Below are 5,238 nucleotides of genomic sequence, written 5' to 3'. Positions count from 1 at the left end.
CAAAGCTCGAGATGGACTTTGGAGGTAGGTTGTCGAACCATCTAATTGCTGTCTTTGTGAGAGTTGTTGGAAAAGCTTTGCAGCAAACTGCTTCTGAGGCGTCGGTGAGGTACATTCTACTTCTGAAATTGCTGAGGTGTTGGTTGGGATCTGTAGTGTCATCGTATAAAGTCATATCCAGAAGTTTGAAGTCCTTAGGGATTTTGGTCTTCATGATCTCCCTAGTGAATGGATCTTGATCCTTGCGAGAGTTGTCTTTAGGGGTGGACCGAGTAGCTTTGACTTTGAGATCGACTTCGAGTTTTAGAAGTTTGTCTTCTAATTCTCGACGCCACCTTACCTCTCTTTGTAGATCTTTTCCAACTTCTCGTTGATGCTGGTTTTCTTTTTCAAGTTGCTTTAAATGATCTTGAAGCGCTTCTATCACTCCTGTATTTGATGAGTTTTTGTCACCGTTAGATTCCGGGGTATCTTTCAGTGTATTGTCCGTATTTTTGTGCGGTGTTCTATCCTCTAGATCTGAATCGTGGTCGTTGTCATGGTCGTCCGCCATGATGATGGGATGACTTCCAAGTTTCCCGGCAACGGCGCCAATGTTCCGAGGGTTACCTGAAACTGTAGGTCGATCTCGGACGAGATCTTCTGTACTGGTCGGAGATGACGTGTCCGGCTGGTGGATGGCGGCCGGAGCTGTCGTGTCCGACTTGTGGGACTGGCTGCACTGCTGATCCTTTGTCACCGGAGGGTGGGGGGTACCTCCAAGAGACTCCGATGCTTAAGTTAGCATGGGTATTAAGCAGATTTTTAGTAGAATCAGAGTATGAGTTATACATGGGTGCTCCAGTGTATTTATAATGGTGTGGAGTGACCTTTTTAGATAAGATAAGTTAGTTATCTTATCTTATCTTATCTTATCTTTGAGTGAGGTCAGCTTATCTTCAAGGGAACCGCCTTTATCTCTATAGGCTTGGACTGCCTTTGGATTTGGGTCGTGTTCCTCTATTTGGGCCCTTTACTGGGCTTTCCTGTCGATTTAGCCGAGCTCTTTAAAAAGAGGTCGGATAGCCTGACCTGAAGAGGTCAGTCGCTTTGTTACTGAACATCCCGGGTCGGATAGCTCGACCCAGGGTGTGAACAGTTAGTTAGTTACTTGACTTTCCTTTCTTCAGCAAGGGATGACCAAGCAGAACAATAACCTTTTACAATTACACTTGGGAAAAAATCCAACAAGGATAGAACTTCCAAATCTTCTCCCGGTCAAAGTTTTTATTTGATTATATAAATTCTCTCGTTAATTTTCATTGCCTTAAATTACAATCATTTCATTTCCTATTCTCCAACTCTTAGAAATTCTTGGAAAATTCCTGACTAATAAAATAGCACTCTCTTATCAACTCGTTGGGAGACGACCTGGGATTTCTACTCCCAGTATTTTTATTCTAATTTTGTGACAACCCTTTCTAAATTGATAAGCGAATTTTCGTCAGTTAAGAACTGTACTTACAACGCCGTTCTATTTATAAATTCTTAATTGGCTAATTTTTGCCCCGTCAGTCCGTATTCTGATGATGTGGGTTTGAAAGTATGGTCGAAGTCGTCGGGAAGTAAGTATGAGGGCGTAAGCAAACTTTTCTATCTTTTGATAGTTTAGTTCCGCCCCTTGCAAAGATTTACTGTTGAAGTAGACGAGTTACTGTCTGTTTTCGTCTTCTCTGACTAGGGCTGAGGCTATTGCCCAACTTTCCACGGCGCAGTATAGGATCAGTTCTTCTCCTTATCGAGGTCAGGTCAGAATAGGTGGTTGTCCCAGGAATGTTTTGATGTCTTGGAAGGCTTGTTCACATTCTAGAGTCCATTCGAACCTCTTTCCTTCCCTTAGAATAGCATAGAAGGCAAGGGATCTTATGGCCAATCCGACTAGGAACCTAGATAGGGCTGCTAGCTTTCCGTTTAGCTACTGTACCTCTTTGACGCAGGTCGGGCTTTTCATGTTGAGTATGGCCTGGCATTTGTTTGGATTTGCTTCAATCCCTCTCTGGGTGAGCATAAATCCTAGCAATTTTCCAGCCTCTATCGCGAAAGTGCACTAGGTGGGATTTAGTCTCTTCCCGTGCTTTCTTATGGTGCTGAATACTTCAGCAAGGTCGGGTAACAGCATTTCTTCTTTTTTTGTCTTTACCAGCATGTCGTCTACGTAGACTTCCATCAGCTTCCCGATGTGGTTGGCGAAAACTTTGTTCATCAACCTCTGGTATGTAGCCCCCACATTCTTGAGTCCGAATGGCAGGACTACGTAGCAGTAGTTTTCTTTTGAGGTTAGGAACGAGGTCTTCTCTTGATCGGGTGGATGCATCGGGATTTGGTTGTATCCCGAGTAGGTGTCTATGAAGGAAAGGTACTTGTACCCTAACGAGGCGTCGACTAGGGTGTCGATGTTCGGGAAGGGGGTAGAGGTCTTTTGGGCAGGCTTTGTTGAGGTTGGTGTAGTCGACACACATCCGCCACTTTCTATTTGGCTATTTTACCAGCACGACATTGGTTATCCATAGTGGGTATTTGACCTCCCTTATGAATCCCGCCTCTAGTAAGGCCTCTACTTGTTCCTCCACAACCTGTGATCTTTCTGGGCCGAGCTTTCTGCGCTTTTGTTGTACTGGCCGACATCCGGGATACATTTGTGGCACATTAAGCTAGGATCTATGCCGGGCATATCCGCGGCCTTCCATGTGAATAGGTCGGAATTCTCCTTTAGGAACCTTATTAGTAACTCCTTTAGATCTCCTTTTAAGTTCGCGCCTATGTTTGTTGTTTTATCTTGAGCATCTCCGACTTGGACCTCTTCGGTCTCGCCTTTTGGTCGAGGACGAAATTCTTCGTGGGCTCGGGCTCCCCCGAGTTCTATAGTGTTGGTCTCCTTTCCTCTGGAATCGCCATTAAGATTCAGACTCTCGTTTTAACAGCATCGCGCGAGCTTTTGGTCTACTTTTATAGTGGCTATCCCTTTTAGGGTTGGGAATTTCATGCATAGGTGTGGAATGGAGACTACTACGGCGAGCTGATTTAGTATTGTCCGACCAATGAGGGCGTTGTACACGGGGCTCACGTCGACTACATGCTCAGTGTTCTAGAGCGGGTTCCCTTTCCAAAGGTTGTGTGTAGTGGGATGTACCCGAGTGGTTGGATTGGGGCATCTCCCAGTCTGAACAGGCTATTGGGATATGCTCTGAGTTCTTTTTCTTGTACTCCAAGTTTGTCGAAGGCGGATTTGAATAGGATATCCGCAGAGCTTCCTTGGTCGACTATTGTTCGGTTGAGATTGGCATTGGTGAGCATGATGGTGATGACCACGGGGTCATCATGCCCGGGGATGATGCCCGCGGCGTCTTCTTTGGTGAAGGCGATGGTGGGGAGGTCGGATGACCTGTCCCCTTCCCCGAGATGGTATACTTCTTTGAGATGTCTTTTTCAGGATGATTTGGAGATTCCTCCGCATGCGAATCCTCTGTTGATCATATGAACGTGCCTTTGTGGGGTGTGAGGAGGTCGTTCAGGTCGTCCCTCTTCTTCATCCCTTCCTCTTTTCCTTGGCTCGTCCGTTCTGTGAGCTAGGAATCGATCTAGCTTTCCTTCTCGGGCTTGTTTCTCTATGATGTTCTTTAAGTTGTAGCACTCATTAGTGTGATGTCAGTACACCGGTGGTATTCGTAGTACTCGGTCCGATTTTTTCCTCTCTTGTGTTTAATTGGGCGGGGAGGCAGAATCTTTTCCGTGTTGTATACTTCCAGATAGACATCGACTAGTGATACCCAAAGGGGGTGTAGTTGTGGTATTTCCTGGGCTTCTCTGCAGATTGATCATCTTTTTTCCTGGATTCTTTATCCTTATCCTGAGGTGGGTAGGAGAATCTATTTTTGGGGTTTTCTCCTAATTAGGAGTTCTCCTCTATGTTGATATATTTTCAGTCCGTTCTTGTACTTCGTTCAGTGATGTTGGATATTCTTGGATATGGAGTGGCTAAAGGGTCCTTCTCGTAGACCGTTGATGAGTCCCATACTTGCCGCTTCCGTAGGGAGATTCTGAATGTCTAGGCACGCTTTATTGAACCTTTCCATGTAGCTGCAGAGACTTTCCCGATCTCCCTGTTTGATTCCTAGCAGGCTTGGCGCATGTTTAGCTTTGTCCTTTTGTATGGAAAATCTGGCTAAGAATTTCTTGGCGAGGTCGTCAAAGCTTGCGATTGATCTTGGAGGCAAGCTATCGAACTACTTTATTGCCATGTTTAGATTCTATAGCTATTCTTTGAACACATTTGGTGTAGCATTCATATATATATAGAGACTGATCACATTAAAATACTTAGGGATCGGAGGGTGGATATCATAGGCTTTTCTTATAACTATATTATCTTGTTTTTTAAGTTTTTTCATGTCACAATCCTCAAACCCAATAGCTTACAAGCATTTATATTCCAACACCAAAAAAGGAATACGCTTCAATTTTAGGTACAAGCTAAGGTTAGAGAGTGATTATCATTAAGAGAGCATAAATTTCTTATTATTTTTGATTTATGAATTTTTGAGTGTCAAATTGAAGAGGGTTTTCATTTTAGTTTCTGATTTATGAATTTGATTTCAATTATTTAGTCTTACTTTAGAGGCTATGAGCTTCGAGCTGCTTTGTAGAGATGTTGATGTGGTTAAAACTTGGGTGAATAGGTGCCACTATGTGGTGTTTATGTGCTGCCATGCATTAGTGTCTACAGTGGCTGAAATTTAACAATTTGTTTGCTCTATTTCTCTGGAGTTAAAAGTGTAACTATTTACAATAGTTATCTAGCATTACAGGCATAGGATAAATCTCTCTATTGTTATTTGTACTGTAAATTAACGTAATTGGTAAACTAATACTTGAGTACAATATACGGATGCATGTTTTTCCATTGTTGATTTCACAATGTATGTGGTTTAATTTGACTTCTCTTAGCATTTTTTTCCATTTGTAGCTTATTTGTTCAGTTATTGTGTTTCATGCTTGTTGAATTTTACAACATTAATTGTTGATTGAGAAGTTTCCCATGAGTTCTGCATGCTGTTATTTATGCTATCTGTTGTTAAGAATTCAATGTTATAAAACCCTGGTTAAGGTGCAACACCAGCTGTCTGTCTAAAATTTTTTTAGTCATTATGTGAACTTATATTTTAATTAACAGATCTGAAAGGGCAACTTTTGATGAGTTTC

This window comes from Arachis ipaensis, chromosome B02, assembly GCF_000816755.2.
Source record: "Arachis ipaensis cultivar K30076 chromosome B02, Araip1.1, whole genome shotgun sequence".
NCBI lineage: Eukaryota > Viridiplantae > Streptophyta > Magnoliopsida > Fabales > Fabaceae > Arachis > Arachis ipaensis.
This window is presented reverse-complemented; position numbering follows the sequence as displayed.